This window comes from Leiobunum rupestre, chromosome 2, assembly GCF_980474605.1.
Source record: "Leiobunum rupestre chromosome 2, qqLeiRupe1.1.hap1, whole genome shotgun sequence".
Lineage (NCBI taxonomy): Eukaryota > Metazoa > Arthropoda > Arachnida > Opiliones > Sclerosomatidae > Leiobunum > Leiobunum rupestre.
In genome coordinates, this window is record NC_143385.1 from 80,559,972 (window position 1) to 80,574,795 (window position 14,824).

Below are 14,824 nucleotides of genomic sequence, written 5' to 3' on the forward strand. Positions count from 1 at the left end.
TGGGAAATATAAACCAAAATGAAGGCATTGTGGCCGAGTGGTCTAAGGTGCTGGTTTTAGGCACCAGTCTCTTAGGGGGCGCGGGTTCGAATCCCGCCGCTGTCATATTTCAATTTTGTAGAAAGTTTGTTTTAAAGGCGTGGGAAATTTGTTTTACAGCATTTAGACGATATTTTGGGAAATATAAACCGAAACGAAGGCAGTGTGGCCGAGTGGTCTAAGGCGCTGGTTTTAGGCACCAGTCTCTTAGGGGGCGCGGGTTCGAATCCCGCCGCTGTCATATTTCAATTTTGTAGAAGGTATGTTTTAAGAGGCGTGGGAAATTTGTTTTACAGCATTTAGACGATATTTTGGGAAATATAAACCGAAACGAAGGCAGTGTGGCCGAGTGGTCTAAGGCGCAGGTTTTAGGCACCAGTCTCTTAGGGGGTGCCGGTTTGAATCCCGCCGCTGTCCTAATTCAATTTTGCAGAAGGTATGTTTTAAGAGGCGTTAGAAAACCATTTCACAGCATTTAGACGATATTTTGGGAAATATAAACCGAAACGAAGGCAGTGTGGCCGAGTGGTCTAAGGCGCTGGTTTAAGGCACCAGTCTCTTAGGGGGCGCGGGTTCGAATCCCGCCGCTGTCATATTTCAATTTTGTAGAAGGTATGTTTCAAGAGGCGTGGGAAATTTGTTTTACAGCATTTAGACGATATTTTGGGAAATATAAACCGAAACGAAGGCAGTGTGGCCGAGTGGTCTAAGGCGCTGGTTTTAGGCACCAGTCTCTTAGGGGGCGCGGTTTTGAGTCCCGCCGCTGTCCTAATTCAATTTTGCAGAAGGTATGTTTTAAGAGGCGTTAGAAAACAATTTCACAGCATTTAGACGATATTTTGGGAAATATAAACCGAAACGAAGGCAGTGTGGCCGAGTGGTCTAAGGCGCTGGTTTTAGGCACCAGTCTCTTAGGGGGCGCGGGTTGGAATCCCGCCGCTGTCATATTTCAATTTTGTAGAAAGTTTGTTTTAAAGGCGTGGGAAATTTGTTTTACAGCATTTAGACGATATTTTGGGAAATATAAACCGAAACGAAGGCAGTGTGGCCGAGTGGTCTAAGGCGCTGGTTTTAGGCACCAGTCTCTTAGGGGGCGCGGGTTTGAATCCCGCCGCTGTCCTAATTCAATTTTGCAGAAGGTATGTTTTAAGAGGCGTCAGAAAACCATTTCACAGCATTTAGACGATATTTTGGGAAATATAAACCAAAATTAAGGCATTGTGGCCGAGTGGTCTAAGGTGCTGGTTTTAGGCACCAGTCTCTTAGGGGGCGCGGGTTCGAATCCCGCCGCTGTCATATTTCAATTTTGTAGAAAGTTTGTTTTAAAGGCGTGGGAAATTTGTTTTACAGCATTTAGACGATATTTTGGGAAATATAAACCGAAACGAAGGCAGTGTGGCCGAGTGGTCTAAGGCGCTGGTTTTAGGCACCAGTCTCTTAGGGGGCGCGGGTTCGAATCCCGCCGCTGTCATATTTCAATTTTGTAGAAGGTATGTTTTAAGAGGCGTGGGAAATTTGTTTTACAGCATTTAGACGATATTTTGGGAAATATAAACCGAAACGAAGGCAGTGTGGCCGAGTGGTCTAAGGCGCAGGTTTTAGGCACCAGTCGCTTAGGGGGTGCCGGTTTGAATCCCGCCGCTGTCCTAATTCAATTTTGCAGAAGGTATGTTTTAAGAGGCGTTAGAAAACCATTTCACAGCATTTAGACGATATTTTGGGAAATATAAACCAAAATGAAGGCAGTGTGGCCGAGTGGTCTAAGGCGCTGGTTTTAGGCACCAGTCTCTTAGGGGGCGCGGGTTCGAATCCCGCCACTGTCATATTTCAATTTTGTAAAAAGTTTGTTTTAAGAGGCGTGGGAAATTTGTTTTACAGCATTTAGACGATATTTTGGGAAATATAATCCGAAACGAAGGCAGTGTGGCCGAGTGGTCTAAGGCGCTGGTTTTTTGGCACCAGTCTCTTAGGGGGTGCGGGTTTGAATCCCGCCGCTGTCCTAATTCAATTTTGCAGAAGGTATGTTTTAAGAGGCGTTAGAAAACCATTTAACAGCATTTAGACGATATTTTGGGAAATACAAACCGAAACGAAGGCAGTGTGACCGAGTGGTCTAAGGCGCTGGTTTTAGGCACCAGTCTCTTAGGGGGCGCGGGTTCGAATCCCGCCGCTGTCATATTTCAATTTTGTAGAAAGTTTGTTTTAAAGGCGTGGGAAATTTGTTTTACAGCATTTAGACGATATTTTGGGAAATATAAACCAAAACGAAGGCAGTGTGGCCGAGTGGTCTAAGGCGCTGGTTTTAGGCACCAGTCTCTTAGGGGAGCGGGTTCGAATCCCGCCGCTGTCATATTTCAATTTTGTAGAAAGTTTGTTTTAAAGGCGTGGGAAATTTGTTTTACAGCATTTAGACGATATTTTGGGAAATATAAACCGAAACGAAGGCAGTGTGACCGAGTGGTCTAAGGCGCTGGTTTTAGGCACCAGTCTCTTAGGGGGCGCGGGTTCGAATCCCGCCGCTGTCATATTTCAATTTTGTAGAAAGTTTGTTTTAAAGGCGTGGGAAATTTGTTTTACAGCATTTAGACGATATTTTGGGAAATATAATCCGAAACGAAGGCAGTGTGGCCGAGTGGTCTAAGGCGCTGGTTTTTTGGCACCAGTCTCTTAGGGGGTGCGGGTTTGAATCCCGCCGCTGTCCTAATTCAATTTTGCAGAAGGTATGTTTTAAGAGGCGTTAGAAAACCATTTAACAGCATTTAGACGATATTTTGGGAAATACAAACCGAAACGAAGGCAGTGTGACCGAGTGGTCTAAGGCGCTGGTTTTAGGCACCAGTCTCTTAGGGGGCGCGGGTTCGAATCCCGCCGCTGTCATATTTCAATTTTGTAGAAAGTTTGTTTTAAAGGCGTGGGAAATTTGTTTTACAGCATTTAGACGATATTTTGGGAAATATAAACCAAAACGAAGGCAGTGTGGCCGAGTGGTCTAAGGCGCTGGTTTTAGGCACCAGTCTCTTAGGGGAGCGGGTTCGAATCCCGCCGCTGTCATATTTCAATTTTGTAGAAAGTTTGTTTTAAAGGCGTGGGAAATTTGTTTTACAGCATTTAGACGATATTTTGGGAAATATAAACCGAAACGAAGGCAGTGTGACCGAGTGGTCTAAGGCGCTGGTTTTAGGCACCAGTCTCTTAGGGGGCGCGGGTTCGAATCCCGCCGCTGTCATATTTCAATTTTGTAGAAAGTTTGTTTTAAAGGCGTGGGAAATTTGTTTTACAGCATTTAGACGATATTTTGGGAAATATAAACCGAAACGAAGGCAGTGTGACCGAGTGGTCTAAGGCGCTGGTTTTAGGCACCAGTCTCTTAGGGGGCGCGGGTTCGAATCCCGCCGCTGTCATATTTCAATTTTGTAGAAAGTTTGTTTTAAAGGCGTGGGAAATTTGTTTTACAGCATTTAGACGATATTTTGGGAAATATAAACCGAAACGAAGGCAGTGTGGCCGAGTGGTCTAAGGCGCTGGTTTTAGGCACCAGTCTCTTAGGGGGCGCGGGTTCGAATCCCGCCGCTGTCATGTTTCAATTTTGTAGAAAGTTTGTTTTAAAGGCGTGGGAAATTTGTTTTACAGCATTTAGACGATATTTTTGGGAAATATAAACCGAAACGAAGGCAGTGTGGCCGAGTGGTCTAAGGCGCTGGTTTTTAGGCACCAGTCTCTTAGGGGGCGCGGGTTGAGTTGCGTTCGAGCTTTTGGAGAGTGCAGGTCGTTCGATTTTGCACTCCGTGTTTTCGTCGCGCTAAGCCTAAGCGGGGTATTTTGCCAATTTATTTTTCTTTCGGTTATTATTCGTGCATTTAATTCAATAGTTGTTAATTTATTAATTTGGTAATCCCTCCTGGGTGTTTCTACCCAGGATGGACGCATTCAAAAGATCGGTTTTTATTGATTTTAAACGAAATCTACCAAGTTTTGAAGTTGTGTCTACGGCGGTGATTGCGAACTTTGGTCTGGATTGTGCTTCTGCTTTAGTTGTCTGTGATGAGGGTGGTTACATTCTCACCTTGAAGACTTTGGCCGATGTCGAGGGCGTTATAGATTCGGGCTTGGATATTGATGGTGAGATATATGAAATTTCAAGCGTTTCTGCGAAGACTGTGACTGTCGCCTTTTCGGACTTACCTGAGTTTGTGACTGATGAAGCCGTTTTATCCAAATTAACGTCGCTTGGCTGTGAAATCAAGGGTCCGCTTGTTTGGCATAAAAAGGCATCATTCTATTGCGGACTTCGTACCGTTCGTGTTACCTTACCTGAGAGTCTGTCATCATTACCATATCGCTTACGAGTTGCCGATGCTGTTGGTCGAGAGAAGTTTTACGCTGTCCGACATGATTCTCAGTTGAAAATTTGTAATAAGTGTTATTCTCCTGACCATATTTATCGCCATTGTCCTGATTTCAAGTGCTTTAAGTGCCAGAAGCAGGGACATGTTGTTCGGGAGTGTCCTCTATGGCCCCGGATGGCATCCCGCGATTTAGAAGCGGCGTCGGGCGGTGGTGGTGACGGTGAAGCGATGGTCGTCGATCCTGCCTCAGTCGCTATTCCTCAAGGTTCTCCGGTCCGGGCCGGTAGTGGTGAATCTTCCATCGTCGATGCTGGTGTCAAGTCTGATCCGCGTCGGAGTGCTAAGCATTCGCTGTCGTCAAGCGATGGCGATGTCGGTAAGAAGCTGTCTTCATCTTCTGGCTCTGCTACGAAAGTTCAAAGGGTTCCCGTTGCTATGCGTCTGCTCCCTTTCAAGGGTCATCGCCGGCCTGAGTGGTGGCCTAAGGAGGTTGCTTGGCCGCCATCTTCAGAGAACGAATATTTTGCTCGGGTGTGTCGGTATCAGGGTCAGCCTGTTACCAGTCCTCTGTATAAGGACTTTGTGATCCCGGATGATTACGGTTTCAACGTATAAGTTACAAATTAATGGTGATGGATTTTCTTAATGTTTTGCGGCCTTTTCTGTGTTCTGTCGGTTCTAAGCCTTTGCTTCTCATTTTCAATAAGGAGTTTTTTTTTCGTTAATTTATTTCTTCTTAATCGTCTTTAATGCTGTTTATTATCTAATTTAGCCTATTTTTGTTCATGAATTCTTTCTACAACATGTACTGCCTAATAGTGTTTGATACGTTGCTTAATTTTTTTATTTCTCACTATTGTTTAATCAATATTATCTAATCGTTTTTCTTTCTTTATCGCTGTTCATTTTCGCGACCGATTTTTCAAATGTTACTTCGTATTTTTTTCTTGTTCTATTATCTTGTTGCATTTCGCTTTTTGTACCATACACGCGTCGTGTATTTTTTTAATGATATAATTAAAAAAAAAAAAAAAAAAAAAGGCGCTGGTTTTAGGCACCAGTCTCTTAGGGGGCGCGGGTTCGAATCCCGCCGCTGTCATATTTCAATTTTGTAGAAAGTTTGTTTTAAAGGCGTGGGAAATTTGTTTTACAGCATTTAGACGATATTTTGGGAAATATAAACCGAAACGAAGGCAGTGTGGCCGAGTGGTCTAAGGCGCTGGTTTTAGGCACCAGTCTCTTAGGGGGCGCGGGTTCGAATCCCGCCGCTGTCATATTTCAATTTTGTAGAAAGTTTGTTTTAAAGGCGTGGGAAATTTGTTTTACAGCATTTAGACGATATTTTGGGAAATATAAACCGAAACGAAGGCAGTGTGGCCGAGTGGTCTAAGGCGCTGGTTTTAGGCACCAGTCTCTTAGGGGGCGCGGGTTCGAATCCCGCCGCTGTCATATTTCAATTTTGTAGAAAGTTTGTTTTAAAGGCGTGGGAAATTTGTTTTACAGCATTTAGACGATATTTTGGGAAATATAAACCGAAACGAAGGCAGTGTGGCCGAGTGGTCTAAGGCGCTGGTTTTAGGCACCAGTCTCTTAGGGGGCGCGGGTTCGAATCCCGCCGCTGTCATATTTCAATTTTGTAGAAAGTTTGTTTTAAAGGCGTGGGAAATTTGTTTTACAGCATTTAGACGATATTTTGGGAAATATAAACCGAAACGAAGGCAGTGTGACCGAGTGGTCTAAGGCGCTGGTTTTAGGCACCAGTCTCTTAGGGGGCGCGGGTTCGAATCCCGCCGCTGTCATATTTCAATTTTGTAGAAAGTTTGTTTTAAAGGCGTGGGAAATTTGTTTTACAGCATTTAGACGATATTTTGGGAAATATAAACCGAAACGAAGGCAGTGTGGCCGAGTGGTCTAAGGTGCTGGTTTTAGGCACCAGTCTCTTAGGGGGCGCGGGTTCGAATCCCGCCGCTGTCATATTTCAATTTTGTAGAAAGTTTGTTTTAAAGGCGTGGGAAATTTGTTTTACAGCATTTAGACGATATTTTGGGAAATATAAACCGAAACGAAGGCAGTGTGGCCGAGTGGTCTAAGGCGCTGGTTTTAGGCACCAGTCTCTTAGGGGGCGCGGGTTCGAATCCCGCCGCTGTCATATTTCAATTTTGTAGAAGGTATGTTTTAAGAGGCGTGGGAAATTTGTTTTACAGCATTTAGACGATATTTTGGGAAATATAAACCGAAACGAAGGCAGTGTGGCCGAGTGGTCTAAGGCGCTGGTTTTAGGCACCAGTCTCTTAGGGGGTGCCGGTTTGAATCCCGCCGCTGTCCTAATTCAATTTTGCAGAAGGTATGTTTTAAGAGGCGTTAGAAAACCATTTCACAGCATTTAGACGATATTTTGGGAAATATAAACCAAAATGAAGGCAGTGTGGCCGAGTGGTCTAAGGCGCTGGTTTTAGGCACCAGTCTCTTAGGGGGCGCGGGTTCGAATCCCGCCGCTGTCATATTTCAATTTCGTAAAAAGTTTGTTTTAAGAGGCGTGGGAAATTTGTTTTACAGCATTTAGACGATATTTTGGGAAATATAATCCGAAACGAAGGCAGTGTGGCCGAGTGGTCTAAGGCGCTGGTTTTTTGGCACCAGTCTCTTAGGGGGTGCGGGTTTGAATCCCGCCGCTGTCCTAATTCAATTTTGCAGAAGGTATGTTTTAAGAGGCGTTAGAAAACCATTTAACAGCATTTAGACGATATTTTGGGAAATACAAACCGAAACGAAGGCAGTGTGACCGAGTGGTCTAAGGCGCTGGTTTTAGGCACCAGTCTCTTAGGGGGCGCGGGTTCGAATCCCGCCGCTGTCATATTTCATTTTTGTAGAAAGTTTGTTTTAAAGGCGTGGTAAATTTGCTTTACAGCATTTAGACGATATTTTGGGAAATACAAACCGAAACGAAGGCAGTGTGGCCGAGTGGTCTAAGCCGCTGGTTTTAGGCACCAGTCTCTTAGGGGGCGCGGGTTCGAATCCCGCCGCTGTCATATTTCAATTTTGTAGAAAGTTTGTTTTAAAGGCGTGGTAAATTTGCTTTACAGCATTTAGACGATATTTTGGGAAATACAAACCGAAACGAAGGCAGTGTGGCCGAGTGGTCTAAGCCGCTGGTTTTAGGCACCAGTCTCTTAGGGGGCGCGGGTTCGAATCCCGCCGCTGTCATATTTCAATTTTGTAGAAAGTTTGTTTTAAAGGCGTGGGAAATTTGTTTTACAGCATTTAGACGATATTTTGGGAAATATAAACCGAAACGAAGGCAGTGTGGCCGAGTGGTCTAAGGCGCTGGTTTTAGGCACCAGTCTCTTAGGGGGCGCGGGTTCGAATCCCGCCGCTGTCATATTTCAATTTTGTAGAAAGTTTGTTTTAAAGGCGTGGGAAATTTGTTTTACAGCATTTAGACGATATTTTGGGAAATATAAACCGAAACGAAGGCAGTGTGGCCGAGTGGTCTAAGGCGCTGGTTTAAGGCACCAGTCTCTTAGGGGGCGCGGGTTCGAATCCCGCCGCTGTCATATTTCAATTTTGTAGAAGGTATGTTTCAAGAGGCGTGGGAAATTTGTTTTACAGCATTTAGACGATATTTTGGGAAATATAAACCGAAACGAAGGCAGTGTGGCCGCGTGGTCTAAGGCGCTGGTTTTAGGCACCAGTCTCTTAGGGGGCGCGGTTTTGAGTCCCGCCGCTGTCCTAATTCAATTTTGCAGAAGGTATGTTTTAAGAGGCGTTAGAAAACAATTTCACAGCATTTAGACGATATTTTGGGAAATATAAACCAAAATGAAGGCAGTGTGGCCGAGTGGTCTAAGGCGCTGGTTTTAGGCACCAATCTCTTAGGGGGCGCGGGTTCGAATCCCGCCGCTGTCATATTTCAATTTTGTAGAAAGTTTGTTTTAAAGGCGTGGGAAATTTGTTTTACAGCATTTAGACGATATTTTGGGAAATATAAACCGAAACGAAGGCAGTGTGGCCGAGTGGTCTAAGGCGCTGGTTTTAGGCACCAGTCTCTTAGGGGGTGCGGGTTTGAATCCCGCCGCTGTCCTAATTCAATTTTGCAGAAGGTATGTTTTAAGAGGCGTTAGAAAACCATTTCACAGCATTTAGACGATATTTTGGGAAATATAAACGAAAATGAAGGCAGTGTGGCCGAGTGGTCTAAGGCGCTGGTTTTAGGCACCAGTCTCTTAGGGGGCGCGGGTTCGAATCCCGCCGCTGTCATATTTCAATTTTGTAGAAGGTATGTTTCAAGAGGCGTGGGAAATTTGTTTTACAGCATTTAGACGATATTTTGGGAAATATAAACCGAAACGAAGGCAGTGTGGCCGCGTGGTCTAAGGCGCTGGTTTTAGGCACCAGTCTCTTAGGGGGCGCGGTTTTGAGTCCCGCCGCTGTCCTAATTCAATTTTGCAGAAGGTATGTTTTAAGAGGCGTTAGAAAACAATTTCACAGCATTTAGACGATATTTTGGGAAATATAAACCAAAATGAAGGCAGTGTGGCCGAGTGGTCTAAGGCGCTGGTTTTAGGCACCAATCTCTTAGGGGGCGCGGGTTCGAATCCCGCCGCTGTCATATTTCAATTTTGTAGAAAGTTTGTTTTAAAGGCGTGGGAAATTTGTTTTACAGCATTTAGACGATATTTTGGGAAATATAAACCGAAACGAAGGCAGTGTGGCCGAGTGGTCTAAGGCGCTGGTTTTAGGCACCAGTCTCTTAGGGGGTGCGGGTTTGAATCCCGCCGCTGTCCTAATTCAATTTTGCAGAAGGTATGTTTTAAGAGGCGTTAGAAAACCATTTCACAGCATTTAGACGATATTTTGGGAAATATAAACGAAAATGAAGGCAGTGTGGCCGAGTGGTCTAAGGCGCTGGTTTTAGGCACCAGTCTCTTAGGGGGCGCGGGTTCGAATCCCGCCGCTGTCATATTTCAATTTTGTAGAAAGTTTGTTTTAAAGGCGTGGGAAATTTGTTTTACAGCATTTAGACGATATTTTGGGAAATATAATCCGAAACGAAGGCAGTGTGGCCGAGTGGTCTAAGGCGCTGGTTTAAGGCACCAGTCTCTTAGGGGGCGCGGGTTCGAATCCCGCCGCTGTCATATTTCAATTTTGTAGAAGGTATGTTTTAAGAGGCGTGGGAAATTTGTTTTACAGCATTTAGACGATATTTTGGGAAATATAAACCGAAACGAAGGCAGTGTGGCCGAGTGGTCTAAGGCGCTGGTTTTAGGCACCAGTCTCTTAGGGGGCGTGGTTTTGAGTCCCGCCGCTGTCCTAATTCAATTTTGCAGAAGGTATGTTTTAAGAGGCGTTAGAAAACAATTTCACAGCATTTAGACGATATTTTGGGAAATATAAACCGAAACGAAGGCAGTGTGGCCGAGTGGTCTAAGGCGCTGGTTTAAGGCACCAGTCTCTTAGGGGGCGCGGGTTCGAATCCCGCCGCTGTCATATTTCAATTTTGTAGAAAGTTTGTTTTAAAGGCGTGGGAAATTGGTTTTACAGCATTTAGACGATATTTTGGGAAATATAAACCAAAATGAAGGCAGTGTGGCCGAGTGGTCTAAGCCGCTGGTTTTAGGCACCAGTCTCTTAGGGGGCGCGGGTTCGAATCCCGCCGCTGTCATATTTCAATTTTGTAGAAGGTATGTTTTAAAGGCGTGGGAAATTTGTTTTACAGCATTTAGACGATATTTTGGGAAATATAAACCGAAACAAAGGCAGTGTGGCCGAGTGGTCTAAGGCGCTGGTTTTAGGCACCAGTCTCTTAGGGGGCGCGGGTTCGAATCCCGCCGCAGACATATTTCAATTTTGTAGAAAGTTTGTTTTAAAGGCGTGGGAAATTTGTTTTACAGCATTTAGACGATATTTTGGGAAATACAAACCGAAACGAAGGCAGTGTGGCCGAGTGGTCTAAGGCGCTGGTTTTTAGGCACCAGTCTCTTAGGGGGCGCGAGTTCGAATCCCGCCGCTGTCATATTTCAATTTTGTAGAAAGTTTGTTTTAAAGGCGTGGGAAATTTGTTTTACAGCATTTAGACGATATTTTGGGAAATATAAACCGAAACGAAGGCAGTGTGGCCGAGTGGTCTAAGGCGCTGGTTTTAGGCACCAGTCTCTTAGGGGGCGCGTGTTCGAATCCCGCCGCTGTCATATTTCAATTTGGAGTTGCGTTCGAGCTTTTGGAGAGTGCAGGTCGTTCGATTTTGCACTCCGTGTTTTCGTCGCGCTAAGCCTAAGCGGGGTATTTTGCCAATTTATTTTTCTTTCGGTTATTATTCGTGCATTTAATTCAATAGTTGTTAATTTATTAATTTGGTAATCCCTCCTGGGTGTTTCTACCCAGGATGGACGCATTCAAAAGATCGGTTTTTATTGATTTTAAACGAAATCTACCAAGTTTTGAAGTTGTGTCTACGGCGGTGATTGCGAACTTTGGTCTGGATTGTGCTTCTGCTTTAGTTGTCTGTGATGAGGGTGGTTACATTCTCACCTTGAAGACTTTGGCCGATGTCGAGGGCGTTATAGATTCGGGCTTGGATATTGATGGTGAGATATATGAAATTTCAAGCGTTTCTGCGAAGACTGTGACTGTCGCCTTTTCGGACTTACCTGAGTTTGTGACTGATGAAGCCGTTTTATCCAAATTAACGTCGCTTGGCTGTGAAATCAAGGGTCCGCTTGTTTGGCATAAAAAGGCATCATTCTATTGCGGACTTCGTACCGTTCGTGTTACCTTACCTGAGAGTCTGTCATCATTACCATATCGCTTACGAGTTGCCGATGCTGTTGGTCGAGAGAAGTTTTACGCTGTCCGACATGATTCTCAGTTGAAAATATGTAATAAGTGTTATTCTCCTGACCATATTTATCGCCATTGTCCTGATTTCAAGTGCTTTAAGTGCCAGAAGCAGGGACATGTTGTTCGGGAGTGTCCTCTATGGCCCCGGATGGCATCCCGTGATTTAGAAGCGGCGTCGGGCGGTGGTGGTGACGGTGAAGCGATGGTCGTCGATCCTGCCTCAGTCGCTATTCCTCAAGGTTCTCCGGTCCGGGCCGGTAGTGGTGAATCTTCCATCGTCGATGCCGGTGTCAAGTCTGATCCGCGTCGGAGTGCTAAGCATTCGATGTCGTCAAGCGATGGCGATGTCGGTAAGAAGCTGTCTTCTTCTTCTGGCTCTGCTACGAAAGTTCAAAGGGTTCCCGTTGCTATGCGTCTGCTCCTTTTCAAGGGTCATCGCCGGCCTGAGTGGTGGCCTAAGGAGGTTGCTTGGCCGCCATCTTCAGAGAACGAATATTTTGCTCGGGTGTGTCGGTATCAGGGTCAGCCTGTTACCAGTCCTCTGTATAAGGACTTTGTGATCCCGGATGATTACGGTTTCAACGTATAAGTTCCAAATTAATGGTGATGGATTTTCTTAATGTTTTGCGGCCTTTTCTGTGTTCTGTCGGTTCTAAGCCTTTGCTTCTCATTTTCAATACGGAGTTTTTTTCGTTAATTTATTTCTTCTTAATCGTCTTTAATGCCGTTTAATATCTACTTTTGCCTATTTTTGTTCATAAATTCTTTCTACAATATGTACTGCCTAATAATGTTTGATACGTTGCTTTAATTTTTTTATTTATCACTATTGTTTAATCAATATTATCTAATCGTTTTTCTTTCTTTATCGATGTTCATTTTCGCGACCGATTTTTCAAATGTTACTTCGTATTTTTTTCTTGTTCTATTATCTTGTTGCATTTCCCTTTTTGTACCATACACGCGTCGTGTATTTTTTTAATGATATAATTAAAAAAAAAAAAAAAGGCGCTGGTTTTAGGCACCAGTCTCTTAGGGGGCGCGGGTTCGAATCCCGCCGCTGTCATATTTCAATTTTGTAGAAAGTTTGTTTTAAAGGCGTGGGAAATTTGTTTTACAGCATTTAGACGATATTTTGGGAAATATAAACCGTAACGAAGGCAGTGTGGCCGAGTGGTCTAAGGCGCTGGTTTTAGGCACCAGTCTCTTAGGGGGTGCCGGTTTGAATCCCGCCGCTGTCCTAATTCAATTTTGCAGAAGGTATGTTTTAAGAGGCGTTAGAAAACCATTTCACAGCATTTAGACGATATTTTGGGAAATATAAACCAAAATGAAGGCAGTGTGGCCGAGTGGTCTAAGGCGCTGGTTTTAGGCACCAGTCTCTTAGGGGGCGCGGGTTCGAATCCCGCCGCTGTCATATTTAAATTTTGTAAAAAGTTTGTTTTAAGAGGCGTGGGAAATTTGTTTTACAGCATTTAGACGATATTTTGGGAAATATAAACCGAAACGTAGGCAGTGTGGCCGAGTGGTCTAAGGCGCTGGTTTTAGGCACCAGTCTCTTAGGGGGCGCGGGTTTGAATCCCGCCGCTGTCCTAATTCAATTTTGCAGAAAGTTTGTTTTAAAGGCGTGGGAAATTTGTTTTACAGCATTTAGACGATATTTTGGGAAATATAAACCGAAACGAAGGCAGTGTGGCCGAGTGGTCTAAGGCGCTGGTTTTAGGCACCAGTCTCTTAGGGGGCGCGGGTTCGAATCCCGCCGCTGTCATATTTCAATTTTGTAGAAAGTTTGTTTTAAAGGCGTGGGAAATTTGTTTTACAGCATTTAGACGATATTTTGGGAAATATAATCCGAAACGAAGGCAGTGTGGCCGAGTGGTCTAAGGCGCTGGTTTTTTGGCACCAGTCTCTTAGGGGGTGCGGGTTTGAATCCCGCCGCTGTCCTAATTCAATTTTGCAGAAGGTATGTTTTAAGAGGCGTTAGAAAACCATTTCACAGCATTTAGACGATATTTTGGGAAATATAAACCAAAATGAAGGCAGTGTGGCCGAGTGGTCTAAGGCGCTGGTTTTAGGCACCAGTCTCTTAGGGGGCGCGGGTTCGAATCCCGCCGCTGTCATATTTCAATTTTGTAGAAAGTTTGTTTTAAAGGCGTGGGAAATTTGTTTTACAGCATTTAGACGAAATTTTGGGAAATATAAACCAAAACGAAGGCAGTGTGGCCGAGTGGTCTAAGGCGCTGGTTTTAGGCACCAGTCTCTTAGGGGAGCGGGTTCGAATCCCGCCGCTGTCATATTTCAATTTTGTAGAAAGTTTGTTTTAAAGGCGTGGGAAATTTGTTTTACAGCATTTAGACGATATTTTGGGAAATATAAACCGAAACGAAGGCAGTGTGACCGAGTGGTCTAAGGCGCTGGTTTTAGGCACCAGTCTCTTAGGGGGCGCGGGTTCGAATCCCGCCGCTGTCATATTTCAATTTTGTAGAAAGTTTGTTTTAAAGGCGTGGGAAATTTGTTTTACAGCATTTAGACGATATTTTGGGAAATATAAACCGAAACGAAGGCAGTGTGACCGAGTGGTCTAAGGCGCTGGTTTTAGGCACCAGTCTCTTAGGGGGCGCGGGTTCGAATCCCGCCGCTGTCATATTTCAATTTTGTAGAAAGTTTGTTTTAAAGGCGTGGGAAATTTGTTTTACAGCATTTAGACGATATTTTGGGAAATATAAACCGTAACGAAGGCAGTGTGGCCGAGTGGTCTAAGGCGCTGGTTTTAGGCACCAGTCTCTTAGGGGGTGCCGGTTTGAATCCCGCCGCTGTCCTAATTCAATTTTGCAGAAGGTATGTTTTAAGAGGCGTTAGAAAACCATTTCACAGCATTTAGACGATATTTTGGGAAATATAAACCAAAATGAAGGCAGTGTGGCCGAGTGGTCTAAGGCGCTGGTTTTAGGCACCAGTCTCTTAGGGGGCGCGGGTTCGAATCCCGCCGCTGTCATATTTAAATTTTGTAAAAAGTTTGTTTTAAGAGGCGTGGGAAATTTGTTTTACAGCATTTAGACGATATTTTGGGAAATATAAACCGAAACGTAGGCAGTGTGGCCGAGTGGTCTAAGGCGCTGGTTTTAGGCACCAGTCTCTTAGGGGGCGCGGGTTTGAATCCCGCCGCTGTCCTAATTCAATTTTGCAGAAAGTTTGTTTTAAAGGCGTGGGAAATTTGTTTTACAGCATTTAGACGATATTTTGGGAAATATAAACCGAAACGAAGGCAGTGTGGCCGAGTGGTCTAAGGCGCTGGTTTTAGGCACCAGTCTCTTAGGGGGCGCGGGTTCGAATCCCGCCGCTGTCATATTTCAATTTTGTAGAAAGTTTGTTTTAAAGGCGTGGGAAATTTGTTTTACAGCATTTAGACGATATTTTGGGAAATATAATCCGAAACGAAGGCAGTGTGGCCGAGTGGTCTAAGGCGCTGGTTTTTTGGCACCAGTCTCTTAGGGGGTGCGGGTTTGAATCCCGCCGCTGTCCTAATTCAATTTTGCAGAAGGTATGTTTTAAGAGGCGTTAGAAAACCATTTCACAGCATTTAGACGATATTTTGGGAAATA

The 14,824-nt window shown here is 44.5% G+C and overlaps 46 non-coding genes across 46 annotated transcripts; all 46 read left to right on the top strand.

Moving 5' to 3' along the window:
- The first annotated feature begins 23 nt into the window (after positions 1 to 23).
- TRNAL-UAG (transfer RNA leucine (anticodon UAG)) lies at positions 24 to 105 on the top strand. The gene has a single exon. It is a non-coding gene; the product is annotated as a tRNA-Leu (tRNA).
- Positions 106 to 198: 93 nt separating this feature from the next.
- On the top strand, positions 199 to 280 carry TRNAL-UAG (transfer RNA leucine (anticodon UAG)). The gene has a single exon. It is a non-coding gene; the product is annotated as a tRNA-Leu (tRNA).
- Positions 281 to 550: 270 nt separating this feature from the next.
- On the top strand, positions 551 to 632 carry TRNAL-AAG (transfer RNA leucine (anticodon AAG)). Its single transcript has one exon. It is a non-coding gene; the product is annotated as a tRNA-Leu (tRNA).
- A 270-nt stretch (positions 633 to 902) lies between these two features.
- Positions 903 to 984, top strand: TRNAL-UAG (transfer RNA leucine (anticodon UAG)). Its single transcript has one exon. It is a non-coding gene; the product is annotated as a tRNA-Leu (tRNA).
- Positions 985 to 1,077: 93 nt separating this feature from the next.
- Positions 1,078 to 1,159, top strand: TRNAL-UAG (transfer RNA leucine (anticodon UAG)). The gene has a single exon. It is a non-coding gene; the product is annotated as a tRNA-Leu (tRNA).
- Positions 1,160 to 1,253: 94 nt separating this feature from the next.
- On the top strand, positions 1,254 to 1,335 carry TRNAL-UAG (transfer RNA leucine (anticodon UAG)). The gene has a single exon. It is a non-coding gene; the product is annotated as a tRNA-Leu (tRNA).
- A 93-nt stretch (positions 1,336 to 1,428) lies between these two features.
- Positions 1,429 to 1,510, top strand: TRNAL-UAG (transfer RNA leucine (anticodon UAG)). The gene has a single exon. It is a non-coding gene; the product is annotated as a tRNA-Leu (tRNA).
- A 270-nt stretch (positions 1,511 to 1,780) lies between these two features.
- On the top strand, positions 1,781 to 1,862 carry TRNAL-UAG (transfer RNA leucine (anticodon UAG)). Its single transcript has one exon. It is a non-coding gene; the product is annotated as a tRNA-Leu (tRNA).
- Positions 1,863 to 2,133: 271 nt separating this feature from the next.
- On the top strand, positions 2,134 to 2,215 carry TRNAL-UAG (transfer RNA leucine (anticodon UAG)). The gene has a single exon. It is a non-coding gene; the product is annotated as a tRNA-Leu (tRNA).
- Positions 2,216 to 2,308: 93 nt separating this feature from the next.
- Positions 2,309 to 2,389, top strand: TRNAL-UAG (transfer RNA leucine (anticodon UAG)). Its single transcript has one exon. It is a non-coding gene; the product is annotated as a tRNA-Leu (tRNA).
- Positions 2,390 to 2,482: 93 nt separating this feature from the next.
- TRNAL-UAG (transfer RNA leucine (anticodon UAG)) lies at positions 2,483 to 2,564 on the top strand. Its single transcript has one exon. It is a non-coding gene; the product is annotated as a tRNA-Leu (tRNA).
- A 270-nt stretch (positions 2,565 to 2,834) lies between these two features.
- Positions 2,835 to 2,916, top strand: TRNAL-UAG (transfer RNA leucine (anticodon UAG)). The gene has a single exon. It is a non-coding gene; the product is annotated as a tRNA-Leu (tRNA).
- Positions 2,917 to 3,009: 93 nt separating this feature from the next.
- TRNAL-UAG (transfer RNA leucine (anticodon UAG)) lies at positions 3,010 to 3,090 on the top strand. The gene has a single exon. It is a non-coding gene; the product is annotated as a tRNA-Leu (tRNA).
- A 93-nt stretch (positions 3,091 to 3,183) lies between these two features.
- Positions 3,184 to 3,265, top strand: TRNAL-UAG (transfer RNA leucine (anticodon UAG)). Its single transcript has one exon. It is a non-coding gene; the product is annotated as a tRNA-Leu (tRNA).
- Positions 3,266 to 3,358: 93 nt separating this feature from the next.
- On the top strand, positions 3,359 to 3,440 carry TRNAL-UAG (transfer RNA leucine (anticodon UAG)). Its single transcript has one exon. It is a non-coding gene; the product is annotated as a tRNA-Leu (tRNA).
- Positions 3,441 to 3,533: 93 nt separating this feature from the next.
- Positions 3,534 to 3,615, top strand: TRNAL-UAG (transfer RNA leucine (anticodon UAG)). The gene has a single exon. It is a non-coding gene; the product is annotated as a tRNA-Leu (tRNA).
- A 1,962-nt stretch (positions 3,616 to 5,577) lies between these two features.
- Positions 5,578 to 5,659, top strand: TRNAL-UAG (transfer RNA leucine (anticodon UAG)). The gene has a single exon. It is a non-coding gene; the product is annotated as a tRNA-Leu (tRNA).
- A 93-nt stretch (positions 5,660 to 5,752) lies between these two features.
- On the top strand, positions 5,753 to 5,834 carry TRNAL-UAG (transfer RNA leucine (anticodon UAG)). The gene has a single exon. It is a non-coding gene; the product is annotated as a tRNA-Leu (tRNA).
- A 93-nt stretch (positions 5,835 to 5,927) lies between these two features.
- TRNAL-UAG (transfer RNA leucine (anticodon UAG)) lies at positions 5,928 to 6,009 on the top strand. Its single transcript has one exon. It is a non-coding gene; the product is annotated as a tRNA-Leu (tRNA).
- A 93-nt stretch (positions 6,010 to 6,102) lies between these two features.
- Positions 6,103 to 6,184, top strand: TRNAL-UAG (transfer RNA leucine (anticodon UAG)). The gene has a single exon. It is a non-coding gene; the product is annotated as a tRNA-Leu (tRNA).
- A 93-nt stretch (positions 6,185 to 6,277) lies between these two features.
- TRNAL-UAG (transfer RNA leucine (anticodon UAG)) lies at positions 6,278 to 6,359 on the top strand. Its single transcript has one exon. It is a non-coding gene; the product is annotated as a tRNA-Leu (tRNA).
- Positions 6,360 to 6,452: 93 nt separating this feature from the next.
- Positions 6,453 to 6,534, top strand: TRNAL-UAG (transfer RNA leucine (anticodon UAG)). The gene has a single exon. It is a non-coding gene; the product is annotated as a tRNA-Leu (tRNA).
- Positions 6,535 to 6,804: 270 nt separating this feature from the next.
- On the top strand, positions 6,805 to 6,886 carry TRNAL-UAG (transfer RNA leucine (anticodon UAG)). The gene has a single exon. It is a non-coding gene; the product is annotated as a tRNA-Leu (tRNA).
- A 271-nt stretch (positions 6,887 to 7,157) lies between these two features.
- TRNAL-UAG (transfer RNA leucine (anticodon UAG)) lies at positions 7,158 to 7,239 on the top strand. The gene has a single exon. It is a non-coding gene; the product is annotated as a tRNA-Leu (tRNA).
- Positions 7,240 to 7,332: 93 nt separating this feature from the next.
- TRNAL-UAG (transfer RNA leucine (anticodon UAG)) lies at positions 7,333 to 7,414 on the top strand. The gene has a single exon. It is a non-coding gene; the product is annotated as a tRNA-Leu (tRNA).
- A 93-nt stretch (positions 7,415 to 7,507) lies between these two features.
- On the top strand, positions 7,508 to 7,589 carry TRNAL-UAG (transfer RNA leucine (anticodon UAG)). Its single transcript has one exon. It is a non-coding gene; the product is annotated as a tRNA-Leu (tRNA).
- A 93-nt stretch (positions 7,590 to 7,682) lies between these two features.
- Positions 7,683 to 7,764, top strand: TRNAL-UAG (transfer RNA leucine (anticodon UAG)). Its single transcript has one exon. It is a non-coding gene; the product is annotated as a tRNA-Leu (tRNA).
- Positions 7,765 to 7,857: 93 nt separating this feature from the next.
- On the top strand, positions 7,858 to 7,939 carry TRNAL-AAG (transfer RNA leucine (anticodon AAG)). The gene has a single exon. It is a non-coding gene; the product is annotated as a tRNA-Leu (tRNA).
- A 270-nt stretch (positions 7,940 to 8,209) lies between these two features.
- On the top strand, positions 8,210 to 8,291 carry TRNAL-UAG (transfer RNA leucine (anticodon UAG)). The gene has a single exon. It is a non-coding gene; the product is annotated as a tRNA-Leu (tRNA).
- Positions 8,292 to 8,560: 269 nt separating this feature from the next.
- TRNAL-UAG (transfer RNA leucine (anticodon UAG)) lies at positions 8,561 to 8,642 on the top strand. The gene has a single exon. It is a non-coding gene; the product is annotated as a tRNA-Leu (tRNA).
- Positions 8,643 to 8,912: 270 nt separating this feature from the next.
- Positions 8,913 to 8,994, top strand: TRNAL-UAG (transfer RNA leucine (anticodon UAG)). The gene has a single exon. It is a non-coding gene; the product is annotated as a tRNA-Leu (tRNA).
- Positions 8,995 to 9,263: 269 nt separating this feature from the next.
- Positions 9,264 to 9,345, top strand: TRNAL-UAG (transfer RNA leucine (anticodon UAG)). The gene has a single exon. It is a non-coding gene; the product is annotated as a tRNA-Leu (tRNA).
- A 93-nt stretch (positions 9,346 to 9,438) lies between these two features.
- TRNAL-AAG (transfer RNA leucine (anticodon AAG)) lies at positions 9,439 to 9,520 on the top strand. Its single transcript has one exon. It is a non-coding gene; the product is annotated as a tRNA-Leu (tRNA).
- A 270-nt stretch (positions 9,521 to 9,790) lies between these two features.
- On the top strand, positions 9,791 to 9,872 carry TRNAL-AAG (transfer RNA leucine (anticodon AAG)). Its single transcript has one exon. It is a non-coding gene; the product is annotated as a tRNA-Leu (tRNA).
- Positions 9,873 to 9,965: 93 nt separating this feature from the next.
- Positions 9,966 to 10,047, top strand: TRNAL-UAG (transfer RNA leucine (anticodon UAG)). The gene has a single exon. It is a non-coding gene; the product is annotated as a tRNA-Leu (tRNA).
- A 444-nt stretch (positions 10,048 to 10,491) lies between these two features.
- On the top strand, positions 10,492 to 10,573 carry TRNAL-UAG (transfer RNA leucine (anticodon UAG)). The gene has a single exon. It is a non-coding gene; the product is annotated as a tRNA-Leu (tRNA).
- Positions 10,574 to 12,557: 1,984 nt separating this feature from the next.
- On the top strand, positions 12,558 to 12,639 carry TRNAL-UAG (transfer RNA leucine (anticodon UAG)). Its single transcript has one exon. It is a non-coding gene; the product is annotated as a tRNA-Leu (tRNA).
- Positions 12,640 to 12,733: 94 nt separating this feature from the next.
- On the top strand, positions 12,734 to 12,815 carry TRNAL-UAG (transfer RNA leucine (anticodon UAG)). The gene has a single exon. It is a non-coding gene; the product is annotated as a tRNA-Leu (tRNA).
- Positions 12,816 to 12,908: 93 nt separating this feature from the next.
- Positions 12,909 to 12,990, top strand: TRNAL-UAG (transfer RNA leucine (anticodon UAG)). Its single transcript has one exon. It is a non-coding gene; the product is annotated as a tRNA-Leu (tRNA).
- Positions 12,991 to 13,260: 270 nt separating this feature from the next.
- On the top strand, positions 13,261 to 13,342 carry TRNAL-UAG (transfer RNA leucine (anticodon UAG)). Its single transcript has one exon. It is a non-coding gene; the product is annotated as a tRNA-Leu (tRNA).
- A 93-nt stretch (positions 13,343 to 13,435) lies between these two features.
- On the top strand, positions 13,436 to 13,516 carry TRNAL-UAG (transfer RNA leucine (anticodon UAG)). The gene has a single exon. It is a non-coding gene; the product is annotated as a tRNA-Leu (tRNA).
- A 93-nt stretch (positions 13,517 to 13,609) lies between these two features.
- TRNAL-UAG (transfer RNA leucine (anticodon UAG)) lies at positions 13,610 to 13,691 on the top strand. Its single transcript has one exon. It is a non-coding gene; the product is annotated as a tRNA-Leu (tRNA).
- A 93-nt stretch (positions 13,692 to 13,784) lies between these two features.
- TRNAL-UAG (transfer RNA leucine (anticodon UAG)) lies at positions 13,785 to 13,866 on the top strand. Its single transcript has one exon. It is a non-coding gene; the product is annotated as a tRNA-Leu (tRNA).
- A 269-nt stretch (positions 13,867 to 14,135) lies between these two features.
- Positions 14,136 to 14,217, top strand: TRNAL-UAG (transfer RNA leucine (anticodon UAG)). Its single transcript has one exon. It is a non-coding gene; the product is annotated as a tRNA-Leu (tRNA).
- Positions 14,218 to 14,311: 94 nt separating this feature from the next.
- TRNAL-UAG (transfer RNA leucine (anticodon UAG)) lies at positions 14,312 to 14,393 on the top strand. Its single transcript has one exon. It is a non-coding gene; the product is annotated as a tRNA-Leu (tRNA).
- Positions 14,394 to 14,486: 93 nt separating this feature from the next.
- TRNAL-UAG (transfer RNA leucine (anticodon UAG)) lies at positions 14,487 to 14,568 on the top strand. Its single transcript has one exon. It is a non-coding gene; the product is annotated as a tRNA-Leu (tRNA).
- Positions 14,569 to 14,824: the final 256 nt, after the last annotated feature.